We start from the raw sequence: 7909 nt of genomic DNA, 5'->3' as shown, positions 1-7909 counted from the left end.
AAAACCAGAACCTACTGACTGGAATGAAATTATGGAAGCTGACGAGGAAACAATAGTCCCCAAACATCAATTTAGAGACCCACCAAAAATAGAGTCTTGCTCAAAAACTAGTAGCAGTACAAGTTCCAGCGAAGCAACACTTACCGCACCTAAAAGGGAACCAATGTCAGACTCTAGTGGTACATTAACAGCCCCCGTATCCCCTATAAGAATCAGCAAGAAGGAACACAGAATACTTACCCCTCAAGTCTATGGACCAGTGCAGAAGAAGACAACAAAAGAAGTGCACAAGAAACCAAAAGTTGTTAGTAATGTGCCTGTAGGAGTTAATATTCAGGAGTCCAACGATCACCTATGGATGAGGAAGGAAACGATAATAATATTCATTAATGAGAATGGCAAACCATTAGGAACATTAGGGGAAGAATTAATAAAACAAAAAAAAATCAAACCATGCAAACCACTGCAAGCAGGACAAATAGTAGAATTAAAGAAAGGTAGGAACACTGTCTTTGGTATAGTCACTACCAGCAATCCTTCAGAAGAAACCCTCCATAAGGTATTGAAGTCACTAAGGATTAAGCTGCAACAAGAAAACATAATGCAAGCATGCATATCAGGAGAAAAGGGAAAAATTCCGTGGAATAAATTACAAAATTTAATCCGGTTAAATTTTCTGCAAACAAATATGAAGTTTATTTTGTGTAAAGGCACCATCCAGATTCCACCACAGCAAGATCGCCTACAAATCATGAAGGAAAACCATGAATCACCAATAGGAGGTCATAAGGGTATTAAGAAGACTTACCATCGCATCAGAAGTCAATACTACTGGAAAAACATGAAATATGATGTTACAAATTTCATCAAAACTTGCCTACAATGTCAAAGAAATAAATTAGTTAGAGTAAAAAACAAGGAACCAATGATAATAACAGACACACCTGTGGATGCATTTGACAAAATTTCCATGGATATCTTAGGACCACTTCCCTACACTGAAAGGAATCATAGTCACATTCTGACAATCCAAGATAACCTCACAAAATACTCCCTTGCAGTCCCATTAATGGCGACCACATCTGAAGATGTTGCCAAAGCGTTCACTGAACATTTCATATGCAGATTTGGTAGCCCAAAGGCAATATTAACAGATCAAGGCACTAATTTCACAGGATCCCTTATGAGGAAATTTGCACAAGCCTTCCACATCAAGCAATATCGAACCTCCGCTTTTCACCCTCAGTCGAATGGTTCCATTGAAAGAAGTCATCATGTTCTCATCGAATACTTGAAGCATTACGTATCCAAGGAGAAACAATGGGATCTATGGTTACCTCAGGCAATGTTCTCCTATAATACAAGCACACACGAAGGAACAAAATTCACTCCGCACGAACTTGTCTTCGGCAGAAAAGCGCGCTTACCCTCAAGCATTCCTTCAAATGACAGTCTAGGCACTTATACAGATTATGTAGACAATTTAATTTCCAAATTACATTCCATTCGGGAATTAGCACGAACTAATCTCGAACAATCAAAGTATAGACAAAAATATTACTATGACAGGAAAATTCATCCTGAAATCTACAAAGTTGGAGATTATGTGATGCTACTCAATCCGCGACGTGATAAACTAAGTAGCGAATACAGAGGGCCTTACCAGGTCATTGAAATCCTAGAGAATAATAATGTAAAAATTGCTATAGGACCGAAACGACTTAAGGTTGTCCATATGGACAGAATTAAAAAAGCCCATCTATCATAAAATACATACCTTAAGACAAAGACAGCGGCCATTACCGACGCAACTGACAATCAAAAGAGCTAAGACCGTAAGTAGAATATACGTATAAGAAGAATAAAATAAATAAAATAAATAAAGATATAGAACATACAATTTTCCAGAAAAAAAACATGTGCGGACACAGGAGATTGTTGTACAACACTAATGACAAAATACTAAGAACAATGGACTTGTGGTATAATGTATACTGTATAAAAGGAAAAATTTATACAGATGTAAATGGAAATGACTACTGCCGCCAGTGCAGTACGAACTACAACATAATAGAAGTGTACCACTCGCACCACCTGAGCGTAGACTACGCTAGCAGATGCGAAAGATGCATTAAACTAATAATCGAACCACAACCAATATATAATTGCACGGACTGCCGAACAGCGTTCTTTCAAGCGTACCACCGCAGACAGAACCGCCGAATCATTATGTAAATATATATATACATATAATAATAATAATAATAATAATAATAATAATAATAATAATAATAATAATAATAATAATAAATAAATAAATAAAAAAAAAAAAAAAAAAAGGGTTTCATTTATTTCATCCAGATAACCATAACCTTCTTTGAACATTATTACAAAACCAAGATGGCGCGACCAAAGTGCGCCCCACGACCGATAAGAAGCAAATGCGCAAGAGGAAAATTCAAACGATATAAATACTCCTGCGCAAAGCTGGAAGCGCACCAATAGGGAAACAGGAAAAACAAAGGGACCAATCAGAAACCTACAAGATTTTTCGACAGCTTCGAAAAAGGGTATAAAAGAGCGAAAAAAAATCACAATCGCCACAGAAGAGAACATCATGCCGAAGCGAGCAGGCAAACGAAGAACTTACAGAGCTAACCTGGAAAGAATTATGGATAATTTACTCCAGATACCCGCTCCCATTCTCCCTATCCCAGAATCCGTCTTAGGACCGGTAACCATTAACTGAAAATTTTCTTTATTCTTTCATTTTAAAAAATATTAATAGCCTCTAATCTAACGAAGCAGCACCAAGAAACACAGTCAAAGCCGACTGTGCGGAGCAATGTGCCAGTCGTTCCAGAGACCAGGATAATGGTAGCAGCAGCTGCCCCTGCAGAAGACGCTCCAGCCGTCCAGCCTCCAGAGGAAACCTGGTCCCTCCCAGTCACCCCGACCAGACCAATAACCCCGGACCCTGGACCCCTCCCAAAACCCACGATCCCGTACCGGCTAGTACAAGTGGACGTCCCAGAGCCAGACTGGAACCAATACAAGAACCTACCCCAAAACGACCCCCGAAAAAAATTGTGGCAAATAGGAAGCCTATTTGGAACCGGAGCTGCGGGTCCCCCAAATTCAAATGGGAACTGCAGGTGCGCCCGATGCACGAGGCCACCAAAAGAAGACCCATCTCAGCGCAGAAAGACAAAGGAAATCCCAAAAGCCTTGAAAAAGCAATGGGTAAAATCCAAGTCAAGACTCGATCTCTCGAGGACGAGAGATTCCGTAAGGGGGGAGGTGTAACGCCCCGCGACTCTGTCTCTGTCTCTGTCCTTGTCTCTGTCTCTTCCTATTTCACTCTATCTCTCTCTACTATCGCTGTCTCTCTCCATCTTATTGTAAACATATCTATCTTTTTCTATTTCTATCTTATAACTATATAATAGCGCGTATTCTGTTATCCAATTATTAATAAACATTTTTGTATTATGACACATATTATATATTATAGATTTTAATTACATTTTCATATAAGTATAGCAGATTTCGTACGTTTTCATGTTAAAACAGCCACTATTAGAATAAGAGCGCCATTAGAATTAGAACAACTGCGCATGTGCGAACTCCGACTGGCGAGTATAAAAGGAGCTGCGAAAGCAGCAGGAACACACTTCTCTCTGGCATCAAGTTGCGAATAGACGAGGATCTGGGAGGCAGCTGAGATACTCGTCCAGTGAGATCGAGACCGCTCCTTTAGGGGTAGCGACCGTTTTCCAGAGATCAAGAGTATTCGATGCTCCTTTACGGGTTCAATCTTGAGTAGCTTTATGACAGGTGCACTACGACGATTCTAAGCAAGTGCAGTACGGGCAACATCTTGGAGGTAGCTGAGATACTAAAGATCGAGACCGCTCCTTTAGGGGTAGCGACCGTTCTACCAAATAGTAATTGATGCTCCTTTAATATAGAGTTCGTGCTTGCCGTAGGCAGACGAATCGCTTGCCAACAAGCGCTAGAAGCCATTCTAAGTCGGACGCATTTCTAAGACCGCTCCTGAGGAGTCTTTTCTCCAAGGTAGCGACTGATGTAGAAAAGATAACGGAGGGCTTACGGATGCTTAGGCAATCAAGCAAAGATTATATGTTTCATGAAACCTTGAGACCGCTCTTAGGTTATAGCCATCTATAACTTCGGCAGCGACCAGGGCATACGAGACAAGATCTATTGCACACACACACACACACACTTACACTGCGTATCGTCTAATACAGAGGATCCTCTACCGCAATTAATACGGATTAATTAATAACAGCATAATTACTCTTGTACACGAATGTAAAAGCTTAGACACATAACCTAATTTCTATTCACGAATCATAGACACATAACCTAACTCTCGCGAAGTATATCGCATAACGATTACGATCAACATGACCTCGTCTGTACATAATAATTAACCTTATTTGTTCTTATAAATATTTAACGAATTAGAATAGGCATTAGTATTGTATTTACGTTAGAATTAGAATAGGGTTTTACTGAATAAATTAATGTCAAGAAAGATCTAAGCTTTGGATTTTAACTCCTTAACCGCACGCCACACGAACCCCACTTTTCGTCCATCGGAAAGCCGCTCTTCCATGGACAACGTAGCATCGCTTTAGGGACGTTACACATCGTATGAAATGAATATTTGCAAACATTGTGAAAGTAATGGTCATTTCTACGTTCCGGGCAACCCATGCGACACTCTAGGGCGTTGCCCCACCACATCTAATAGCTACGGCCTTCAAAGTCAACGACTGAAGCATAAAATACGATATAAATACAACAGCTTTTCCATCATATAATACGAATAATGGTAACCAGTGTGAAAGTTATGGTCATTTCTACGTTCTGGGCAACCTAGGCTTCACTGTAGGGCGTTGCTCCACCAAATCGAATAGTTAGGGCCTTAGAAGTCAACGCCCGAAGCATAAAATACAGTATAAGTACAACAACTTTGCCATCGTATAAAATGAATAATTGCAAACAGTGTGAAGGTAATGGTCATTTCTACGTTCCGTGCAACCTAGGCTTCACTCTAGGGCGTTGCTCCACCAGATCGAATAGTTAGGGCCTAAGAAGTCAACGCCAGAAGCATAAAATACGATATAAATACAACAGCTTTTCCATCGTATAAAACGAATAATTGCAGCCAGTGTGAAAGTTATGGTCATTTCTACATTCCGAGCAACCTAGGCTTCACTCTAGGGCGTTGCTCGAACAGATTGAATAGTTAGGGCCTTAGAAGTCAACGCACGAAGCATAAAATGCAATAAAAATACAATAGTTTTTCCATCGTATAAAAGGAATTATTGCAAACAGTGTGAAAGTAATTGTCATTTCTACGTTCCGGGCAACCTAGGCTTCACCTTAGGGCGTTGTTCCACCAGATCGAATAGTCAGGGCCTAAGAAGTGAACGCCAGAAGCATAAAATGCAATAAAAATACAACAGTCTTTCCATACTATAACAGGAATAATTGCAACCCGTGTGAAAGTGATGGTCATTTGTACGTTCCAGGGAACCTAGGCTTCACTCTAGGGCGTTGCTCCACCAGATCGAATTGTTAGGGCCAAAGAAGTCAACGCCCGAAGCATAAAATACAAAATAAATAGGACAGTTTTTCCATTGTATAAAACGAATAATTGCTACCAGTGTAAAAGTTATGGTCATTTCTACGTTCCGGGAAACCTAGGCTTCACTCTAGGGCGTTGCTCCACCAGATCGAATAGTAAGGTCCTTAGAAGTCAACGCCAGAAGAATAAAATACAAAATAAATACAACAGCCTTTACACCGTATAAAACGAATAATTGCAACCTGTGTGAAGGTTATGGTCATATCTACGTTCCGGGCAACCTAGGCTTCACTGTAGGGCGTTGCTCCACCAGATCGAAGTGTTAGGGCCTAAGAAGTCAACGCCCGAAGCATAAAATACGATATAAATACAACAGCTTTTCCATCGTATTAAATAAGTAATTGCAAACTGTGTGAAAGTAGTGGTCATTTCTGCGTTCCGAGCAACCTAGGCTTCACTCTAGGGCGGTGATGCACCATACCGAATAGCTACGGCCCTAGAAGCCTACGCCTGAAGCATAAAATACAATAAAAATACAACAGTCTTTTCATCGTATAACCGGAATAATAGCAACATGCGTGAAAGTAATGATCATTTCGGCGTTTCGGGCATACTAGACTTAACTCTGACGCATTGCTCCACCAGATTGAATAGTTACGGCCTAAGGAGTCAACGCGCGAAGCATAAAATGCAAAATAAATAGAACAGTTTTTCCATCGTATAAAACGAATAACTGCAACCAGTGTGAAAGTACTGGTCATTTCTACGTTCCGGGCAACCGAGGCTTCACCCTAGGGCGTTGTTCCATCAGATGGAATAGTTAGGGCCTAAGAAGTCAACGCCAGAAGCATAAAATACGATATAAATTCAACAGCTTTTCCATCGTATAAAACGAATAATGGTAACCAGTGCGAAAGTTATGGTCATTTCTACGTTCCGGGCAACCTAGGCTTCACTCTAGGGCGTTGCTCCACCAGACCGAATAGCTAGGGACTTAGAATTCAATGCCAGAAGCATAAAATGCAATATAAATAGAATAGCTTTTCCATCGTTTAAAACGAATAATAGCAACCAGTGTGAAAGTTATGGTCATTTCTACGTTCCGGGCAACCTAGCCTTCACTCTAGGGCCTGCTCCACCAGATCGAATAGTTAGGGCTTTAGAAGTCAATGCCCGAAGCATAAAATACAATAAAGATGAAAGGGTTTTTCCATCGCATAACAGGAATAATTTCCACCAGTGTGAAGGTAATGGTATGGTCTACGTTCCGGGCAACCTAGGCTTCACTCTAGGGCGGTGCTCCACCAGATCAAATAGTTAGGGCCTAAGAAGTCAACGCCAGAAGAATAAAATACGATATAAGTACAACAGTTTTTCCATCGTATAACCGGAATAATTGCAAACCGTGTGAAGGTAATGGTATGTTCTACGTTCCGGGCAACCTAGGCTTCACTCTAGGGCGGTGCTCCACCAGATCAAATAGTTACGGCCTAAGAAGTCAACGCCAGAAGCATAAATTACAATATAAGTACAACAGCTTTTCCATCGTATATAAAGTATATTTGCAAACAGTGTGGAAGTAATGGTCATTTCTACGTTCCGGGCAAACTAGGCTTCACCCTAGGGCGTTGTGCCACCATATCGAATAGTTAGGGCCCAAGAAGTGAACGCCAGAAGCATAAAATACAATATAAATACAACAGTTTTTCCATCGTATAAAACGAATAATTGCAACCAGTGTGAAAGTTATGGTCATTTCTACATTCCCAGCAACCTAGGCTTCACTCTAGGGCGTTGCTCCACCAGATCGAATAGTTAGGTCCTTAGAAGTCAACGCCAGAAGCATAAAATACGATATAAATACTGCAGCTTTTCCATCGTATAAAAGGAATAATTGCAAATAGTGTGAAAGTAATGGTCATTTCTACGTTCCGGGCAACCTAGGCTTCACTCTACGGCGCTGTTCCACCAGGTCGAATAGTTAGGGCCTAAGAAGTCAACACCAGAAGAATAAAATTCAAAATGAATACAACAGCCTTTACACCGTATAAAACGAATAATTGCAAACTGTGTGAAGGTTATGGTCATATCTACGTTCCGGGCAACCTAGGCTTCACTGTAGGGCGTTGCTCCACCAGATCGAAGTGTTAGGGCCTAAGAAGTCAACGCCTGAAGCATAAAATACAATAGAAATACAACAGTTTTTCCATCCTATAAAACGAATAATTGCAACCATTATGAAACTTATGGTCATTTCTACGTTCCGGGCAACCTAGGCTTCACCCT

The sequence above is a fragment of the Calliopsis andreniformis genome, unplaced genomic scaffold (genome assembly GCF_051401765.1).
Source record: "Calliopsis andreniformis isolate RMS-2024a unplaced genomic scaffold, iyCalAndr_principal scaffold0024, whole genome shotgun sequence".
Classification (NCBI taxonomy): Eukaryota; Metazoa; Arthropoda; class Insecta; order Hymenoptera; family Andrenidae; genus Calliopsis; species Calliopsis andreniformis.
This window is presented reverse-complemented; position numbering follows the sequence as displayed.